Raw genomic sequence first — 9,809 nt, 5'->3', positions numbered from 1 at the left:
CCTGTTATTCAAAATGGAAATGGCATAACCAATCTACCCCACTTGGGTGATAGAAAGGTTATACCATTTTCCTCTTTTTATTGGGGCACACACACACACACACACCCGAGATGAAGAGAGTTTTAACGTTGTAGGAAACTATCCCAAGAGACCTTAAAGATCTAGCCGACAAGGAGTTGAACTCAAGACCTTAAAGATCTAACCAACGAGGAGATTACATTTAAATTTGCGTTTATGTTGAGTTTAACATTAGGTTAGATTTAGATTTACGTTAGATTAGATTTAGGTTTATTTAGGTTAGATTAGATTTGTTTTAGGTCTATTTTGAGTATGATTTACGTTAGATTAGATTTAGGTTTATTTACGTTAGATTTAGATTTACGTTAGCTTAGATTAAATTTAGGTTTATTTTGAGATTAAAATTAACTTAGATCTAGATTTATGTTTGATGGACCATGCGGACCAGCAATTCCACCTGCATGTTCGACTGCTGCTGTCGAGCGAGAGAGAGAACGAGAGGGAGAGCGCACGTGCGAGAGCAAATGACGAAATTGATATTTAAAATTGTGTTATGAAGTGAGGCCCATTCACATCTACGTAGGTAGTAGCCCCATTGGTATCTCTTTTACCCTTCAATGGAGCGAATCACCACATGTTCAATTAGGTTAGATTTAAGATTAGATTTTGGATTGAGTTTTTATATTAGAGTTTACCTTCGAAATTACGGTAAAAAAATTAGAGTTAGACGAACGGTGATCCCTCTCTTCCTCTCTAGGATGCGACCTTAAGCTGAAAAGCTTTCAACGGCATGATACTCAGATTGGAGGCCAACATGTAATGTGTTAAGTAATCCCTCGAACAAAGATCTATTGTGAAAAGATGTTAAGATGCTGTGAAATGCTACAACTAGAGAAGAGGCAAAGGGGTTTTGTCCACTACATGCACTATCATGTAGACGTGGGTGTGTAGATTTCTTCTACTCACAAATATAGGCATTGAACAATAAAGACGAGATTATAACTCGGTGGTTCTGATCTCCGTGCACCTCTAGACCGAGGTGTGCGAGGATTGGACATGACTAGAGAATGTGAGGTAGTTTACAGTGTGAATGAGAGAGAGAGAAAAGACGGAGAATGCCAATAGAAGATTAAATTTTTTGTCCAGACTATAAGGTTTTTACCTTTATTATGAGTAGTGACGAGGATGTGGGGCCGTCCAATCGAAACAACTATCTCTCAACGAGGATCTTATGTCCTTGTAATCAATGCAAGCATGGTGTGTGATGGACAAGACGCGTTTCTTTGCAGCACGTTCGTGAATTTGGCAAGTTCAATCCATCTATTGTAGATTGATTTTTTTGCCAATTATAACTCGTGGGACTCTGACGTTGGCCAATAGGCAGCAATGTTGCAACCCAATAGATGTATTCGCAGGCGCTTTGGTCAAGCATCATATGTGAGGCCACAAGATGTAGCCTCTGACAGCTCGGGGGATGATCATGCAGACCACATTCCCAACGAGGCAATGTTTAAGCCCAAGATCGAGACGATCATGGATTCAGAAAGGCTTATCTAAGATGATATGAAAAGTGAAGCCGATACACCATTGTATGATGGGGCACGTGTGTCTAGATTGAAGGCGCTTCTGGTTCTTCTCAACATGCAGACAAAATTTGGATGGAGTGACACTAGAGTCACAATGCTTTTCAGCTGATCTATTACAATGTGTTTACTTTAATAAAAAACTCTAGATGTGTAATGATCTGATAGCTTTTTATGCAATTGTACCGTATTTTTTTCATTGTGTATATTGCTCAAAGAGCACATACTGCCAGCTGATAATGTGATGCCATATTCCAGAGAGAAAGCAAGAAAGATCTTGTAAAACTTGGGGATGGATTACAATTTGATCGACGCTTGTCCTAACGACTGCATTCTTTTTAGAGGGGAATACATAGACATGGATAAGTGTTCGAAATGTGATTCTGAGAGATATCGAGTAGAGGTTTTGTGACAAAAGGTTTGCAACATTTTCCTCTGCTTCCTCGCATCAAGCATTTTTTCAAATGTAAGTCCATGACCGCCCTAGCATCATGGCATGAGGAGAATAAATCTTTGGATGGTGTGCTACAGATTCTTGCAAATTGCGCAGCTTGGAAACATATAGATGAAACATGGTCGTATTTTGCCAGGGAAGCTCGAAATTTGCGCCTAGGCTTAGCTATGGATGGCGTAAATCCATTTGGTCAAGGATCAACATCTTACAGTGTATGGAACATTGTCATCGTCAACTACAACATTCCCCGGTGGTTGACTATGAAGAAGGGGCACCTATGGCTAAGCTTGATTGTGCCGGGGCAATATAAAGTGAAGAATATGGATGTGTATCTTTGTCCTCTATTGGAAGAGCTACAACAATTGCAGATTAACATAGAAGTGGTGGATATGAGCCGACACATAGGTCGACAGAATGCTTTGATCAGAGGCATTCTAATGTGGACCATGCATGACTATCCCGGACTAATAGAATGCTCATGTGATTTACACTTAAACTCAAACACTGTAAATCTTGGTTTTTCTCAAGCTTATCTATTATCATGTGTATACATGCAGGGCTTCAAACAAGCGGATACAGAGCATGTGTCACATGTGGACCTAGAATCAATGCACGTCGGGCACCCTCATTGAAGGAGCAAATCTACAAAGGTCAAAAGGGTATCTTCTAGAGAATCATGTGTTACACGATGGCTTTTTGGAAAGAGAGCCACCAAGTATGTCTGCACAAGCATGGTTAGAGCAGAAGGATATGTGTGATGACGGTTTGTCCCTATGGATGAAGAGACTCTCGTATGGTACGAGTTACCATATTGGGCCCGACTAATGATCAATCACTTGCTCGATCCAGTGCACATATTCAAGAATGTGGGTAATCTACTATGGGACCATTTGACCGGCAAGAAATATACTTTGGGAGCTAGGGTTGATCTTAGAAATGTGGATCATATGGAGCAATATTGGCCGCAGACAACATCCGACGGATCGATAAAACTTCTTAAAGCGCCATGGATTTTCACAGGAGCCCAAGAATGCAAAGTAAAAGAGACCATTCGATCTTTGCGGACCCCCACTGGTGTAATGCACTCGCTCCGAACGTGTTTTACTAAAGAAGGAAAGCTTACTGGTTTGCAGTCACACGACTGGCATAAAATGTGTCAGGTATGTTCATAGTGGAGTATATCATAGTGGGAATTTTGTAACAAATTCGTATGTGGACTTTAATATCATTGATGCACATGTTTTGCAGTTTATTTTACCGGTGGCCATTGAGGAATGTTTGTCTCTTGACGTCCGTAACACAATCTACAAACTTGCGAAGTTGGTGCAATGGATCTCACAAAAGGAGATCAAAGTAGACTGCATACCATTCGCCAAACTAAACGCTGCGGAGGTTGTGTGCATGTTTGAGAAACACTTTCCTACTACCATGCTAATCATTTAAGTGCATCTTCTTGTTCACATAGTTGATGAGGTGGAAATAGCTGGCACAATACATTCCAGATGGATGTTCTTTTTAGAACGTTTCATGAAAATTTTCAAGGGATATGTGCGTTAGAATCCACGTCCGGAGGGTAGCATGGCAGAAGGTTGGTTGGTATCAGAGTCCCTAGTGTACATTGGAGAGTGGCTAGACGGATTTGATAAAGCCCGGGACACGCTATGGCAAACCATAGATGATGAGCGCATATCTAGGATTTTCATGTGCAATCACGGTGTTGAGAAGAAGATGATGGAATATCTAGAGGCTAAAATCAACCAATTTTGCATGCTTCACAATCCAGGGATGCAAAAGTGGATTTCACAATATGAGGATGCAAAGCAAGAGCGACAAAAGGCACGAATCAAGTGGAAATGGGGAAGACCAGCACCGATGCACTATCCGACGGGTCTAGAGAGCCTACCAAGATTCATGAGCTTAAGATGGTTGCACAACCAATAAAAAAGCGCACAACAGTGTGGTGAAGAAATGACTGAGGAGGAGTGGGAGTACTCTCTGGGTTGTGCGACCAAGGTAAGTTTGCAATGTACGACTAGTGACTTTCTAGATGTTTGAACCACCACTCATAATCTTTGTTGGTTGTAGTATAAGTCATACATAGTAGCATGGTGTAAAGGTCAACATTTTAGGATGGAACGGATCAAGGAAAAGCATTTTACTCAAGATTGTGGAATCATGGAAAAATTTGAAGAGTCTAGTTGACGACGGTCCTCTGATGCTGATCCTGTGGTGGCGGAACTCACTTACTTTGGCACGCTACAAGAGATTTTGAGGATTGATTATAGAGGATTTTTTGTTGACTTGTTCGATGTGAAATGGTTCAAGATAATCATGGAGGGACGCAATGCTAGTGTGCGTAGAGGAGAGTCCGGTTTTCTTGAGGTGGATTCAACTAAGAAATGGACTAACCTAAGAGACACTTTCGTACTACCTAGGCATTGTGAACAAGTAAGTTGTAAATAGTTAACATCCAATTTTAGAAGTTATGTGCTTGGAAGCTCTATGAAAGTTATGTGGCTCTGGCAGGTGATATTTTATCCTACAAAGTCTGCATCAAACTGGTGGTACGTCATAGAGGTAGCCCCCTCGTAGTGCACGGACGTATAAAGGCTACCATGTGCCAATCAGAGTGGCATCAATGGAGGAGATCGGAGAAGATTCTCAGTCAGAAGCCGCTGAAGTGGTTCTAGACGAGCATCAAGCTGCTTCTCTTTATGGGATACATGCAGAGGATCTACAAAATGAAACACAGTACATCTGTTTAAAAGGAGTGCTCTATATAGATATAGGAAGTTATGCTGAGCTTTGTGAGGATGAGAGAGAGACCTCTTAAAGCCATAAATATTGTATTTGAACAATTTAGCTCCGTTTTATAATGTATATTGTATTCACGTGACTTTTTGTCCATTTCTCTCTATATGCGTCATTGCGTCATTGTATTAAATGGTCTTTGCGTCCACTCTAGGTACGTATGCTCTAGGTATGTTCTCACAAGTAGGGAGACGACGAGCACTGAGCTCCAAGTGGGATGGAGACTGAAGCTGCAATTGTGAAGCTGGTCTGCTCAATATAGATGCTGCTCGTCCCACCGCTAGATCTAGTTGATCTGGTGAAAGAGACACTAAGAAGCACTACTACTTCTTCTCAGCGTCTCTTTCACCCGATCAATTAGATTTAGTGGTGAGGGAAGTAACTTCTATGAGCAGACCTTCACGATGCAGCTTCACTGATCGCACCTAGAGCGCAGTGCTTTTACAAATTCACAGAAGGAACAACGAGCACTACGCTCCAAGTGGGATGGAGACTGAAGCTGCAATCACGAAGCTGGTATGCTCAATATAGATGCTTCTCGTCCCACCTTTAGATCTAGTTGATTTGTTGAAAGAGACAGTAAGAAGTACTACTACTGCTTCTCAGCATCTCTTTCACCCGATCAATTAGATTTAGTGGTGGGGCAAGCAGCTTCTATCCCTATGAGGGATGATGCTAAGCCAGGCAGACAATGCCCGTATACCGAGGGTTTGACTTTGTTTATGATAAATGATGCACACTAGATTTTATGGACCCTAGTGTTATCAAAGTATGATTTGGAGGGGCATGCACATTCATGCCATTAGTCACTTCTAAAGCATTTTACACTCTATGTGCAATATATTTATGGGATATATTTTGATTTACCAATCACCAATAGAGGTCAAGCACTACAAGAGGTAGTGTGCACTTGTGATGCTGTTAGCTCCTAAAATACATTGGGTTTTTATACTCCTTGGCGTCACTAAGACCATCGTTAACAGCTTCGATACGGGAACGTTGCTATGGACATTTATAGGCCACCTATAGCGACGTTTATAGAGACGCTGCAGAGCCTTATATAGCGACGGTCATAGCGACGCCCGAGAGAAAAGAATTTGGTGGCAGGGCATTGAATCCCCCGCCACCCATCAACCATATTGAATGTTTCAATAATTGAGTAAAACTAAATGAATCCAAGATAAGCCCAGATTCACCTTTGAAAGAAAGTGAAAGCTTAGATATAGACCCAAAGTAGTCACCCACAAGACAATATAACCATTAACTCTATCATCAATAGTATTGTTTGCAAAATAAAGATACAAAACTGACAAAAGTAAATTGATGAAAGTAAATCAATGACAATTGTACACATCATAGGCAAAATCACTTGATTGTTAAACTTTGAAAATGTATAGTTACAACACCATTGTGATTATTGAAAAAATATACATGGTTTTCAATAAGACGTATAAACGTTATCTCATGATACATATGCTATGGCACAAGTAAACTAATTCTATCTAGCTACAGCTAGACTAACGTCGTCTAATCAGACATCTCATCACGTCCAAGCGGCATATCTGTCCGATTCTGCAAAAAAAAACAGTAAGACAAATTTTTGTAAGTATAAACATATAATTTATAAAACAATAAAACAAATAGAAAAGAGTAAACCCTAATACTAACCATGCCGCTGCGAGAACTCAGAATGTCCATCAAGGCGTTTAAGCCCTTCCTGCCTGCATACTCGTGGTGTATGTTTGTATGTTCTGACAATGGAGGAGTATGCCGTGAGAACCTATTTTGACCATTATAGAATGTGAAAATTGATCACACCTAGTTACCAAATGAGACATGTTCATTAACAAAACATAGCTTTGCTACATGGATAAACAACCATCCATTAAACTTGTTTAACAATACTTGTACCTTAACAAGTCTGACTATGTATCTGACACTTTTTGGCCACTAAAATTGTTCTTGATACAATGTGCTCAAAATGGTCTTATAAATGGATTTGACTACCACTTCGGACTTTGTTGCGAAACATAATTGGAATAGCAGGTATCAGTGTCAGATGGACAGACTCATATTCTCCATATGTGGAACATGTCTCAAAAAAAAGATATCCTTTAAGTACGAGTAGTACCTGTGTGTGGAGGTAATTTAAAAGAATCAGTGACATGAGTGAGAGGGACCCTCATTAACCTTTGTCCACACTAGCTAAACCAAACTCCTTGAGTTCCTAACCATGTTGTACTCCATGTGACATGTACCAAAGAAAACTCTACATATTGGTCCATAACTACATAATGTAGAAATGCATATGGGAGTTATGAACCAAACATATTATGTATTTGAAATGAATTTGGAAAAGAGTAAAGAAATGTATTTGGGACAGTGCAGCCCAAAATTCTTTGCTCTTACATGACCTTGTCATGTGTCTGAAGAGCAACCTAGATGAAAGCATTCAAGCTTATTCATCGGACTTGGAAAATTCAAGCAAATCATATTCAAAACGGAAATAAAACCAAATCATATGCATACCTAGAGGTTGAACATAACATTCACTTACCCGTAGTCCCGTGCATTTTGCAAACCCGAAAGATACAACTAAAAAGATTCCTTACCATAAAGCTAGCCTTAAAGAGGTAATATATTGAAGACCTTTTGAGCACTAAATTAAAGAAAGATTAGTGGAAAATAATCAATAGAAACTGGTAGCCTTGGGTGTTGCCTTTTTCGTTGGTTAGCTGATGTAATGTCAAACTGCTTGGTTAGACTTTGCATGAAAATTACTCAACCTAGTAGCCAATGCTGACGAACATAGTCTACTATGGTTAAAAGTGTTTGGAATCAACTGAGAAAGTTGAATTTTCCCACTACCGCCTGGTAGATTGCGGACTTATTTCCTTGAAATTAGAACCGTGTTGCGCTCAAATCATGACTCTCAACACCGATGGAGTAATTGTGTATTAGCTCGGTCATACCCCTAAAAATATAGCTCCTAAAGACATAATCAATGTTGTAACTAATCAATCTTCTAAAATTGGAATCTTATTGACAACTAAGTCATGAGAGAATCTTCTTTTTCCGTGAATATAGGAGATACATATCAAATACCCCCAAAGAAAATAGTGATATTAGATTTTCTCAAGTCTTTACAAAATATATTACCAGCGTGGAGGCTCTCTTAATGTATTCATGTCTTTCCATGAATCATTTTCTTGATATCTAGCCATGCCTATGTGCTACCCATAGATAAAATCATTGGAATTGACTGTACCTTGTGCATAGAGCCAATGATGTAAAGTTCTCATTGATGTATACGTATACAACGATTCAAAGCCCATCTACCAGCCTCAAATCTTCTTGGACAAAGTAGCTAATGTTATTGCAAAAGCGTAATCAATGATGGAATGGACGTACTACCATCCTATTCACATGCCATGCATGCATACCAAAAAATTTAGATAGATAAGACCTTGGCTTCAATGACAGTCCCAACCTTGTGAGCTACTACTATACATGCCTTGCACAATTACATGGGCATGAATACATCATAGTGCATTGTTTCCAAACTTAAACTATGAGCTTATATCCACTTAGTTCCAAATACGTGTGCCATTATTCTTGATGTGAAGTCAATGGATAGTACCTTGGTACAAAATAGAAGCCTTGCTTTGCATGAAGTCTGACAAATCACTTTGCTTGACACAATAGAGAAATATTTTTCAAATGAAAGGCATGTTAACCCTCACAGCTCATGGACACCCTATCACCTACGAGACGGACGTTGTAACCTACGGTGGACATTGTATTATTTATTTGGTAGAGTCAGGTATCGGGCTTGTCGGTCCAATAGGAAAAGGGTAAGAGTGATCGCCGATGAGAGGCGCACTCTAAATGGGACATTCAAGGGATTAGTTGGCTAAGCATGGGCGCCCAAGTGTGAATGGGGTGAGCTCATATAAAAGCCAGCTAAACCTAAAGTTCACTTATTCTCTCATTTGTGCAATAGAAGAGTGCTCTTGCTCCATCTCCATCTCCATCTTCTTCTTCTTCACCTCCTTGTGTGTGTGTGTGTGTGTGTGTGTGTGTGTGTGTGTGAGAGAGAGAGAGAGAGAGAGAGAGAGAGAGAGAGAGAGAGAGAGAGAGAGAGAGAGAGAGAGCGATCGAGCCTTGTGGTGGCACGACGGCGGTGAAGCGGTTGAGCGCGACGTAGCGGCGTCTCCTTCTTCTTCGCGGCGAGAATCCTCCACGGCAGGAGCATAGAGCGGTGAGTGACACACCATTGCCCTCTTTTGAGCTTACTAGTTAAACTAGTTGTGTGCTTGGAGCTGTTGAGTGGCATAAAATGGTAACCATCTTTTTGAAACATTTGTCAGCCTACTCAACGTCCTCTTCCTCATATGTGTATATATTTTTCTACGCTATTAAGTTATCTAGAGTAAATTCCCCCTCTTCATTTAACCTTTGTGGCGACACATACATTATACTCTTCCCAAAAATGTCACCTTAGTCATATATTTATATTACCACCCTTTTCTTTTTTGCTTTGTAAAGAGAATAAGCATACAATAACCAACTATATACCCCCAAACTTTCTTACCTCTTGTGAATTAGTAGTAGAAAAATAATATATCCATCTTCCACCCCATATAGATAAATTCCCATGGAAATCAATTCTCCACTTGTCTTTACCAAAAATTATGGTCCCTCTCTACAAGTCTTCTATGCCCCCTACATAGGTGGCCCAATATCTCTTCAGAATATACATATAGTTTCTCTCCTTTCAAAAAGACTCAAGTTGTATATTATTTTCACAAGAAAATAATATTGGGCCCTCCTCTATTTGTTTAAGCATCATAGCCTTTTGAAAAAGCATGATTCCCCTTGGATGCATGCAAGCAAAGGGCCCATACAGGAAGACTTGGAAGCAAAAGGTTCCCTAGCCTAGT

Source organism: Adiantum capillus-veneris, unplaced genomic scaffold (genome assembly GCF_014529385.1).
Source record: "Adiantum capillus-veneris isolate H3 unplaced genomic scaffold, ASM1452938v2 Hic_scaffold_851, whole genome shotgun sequence".
Classification (NCBI taxonomy): domain Eukaryota; kingdom Viridiplantae; phylum Streptophyta; class Polypodiopsida; order Polypodiales; family Pteridaceae; genus Adiantum; species Adiantum capillus-veneris.
The sequence above is the reverse complement of the archived record's forward strand: the minus strand, read 5'-3'. Positions refer to the sequence as shown.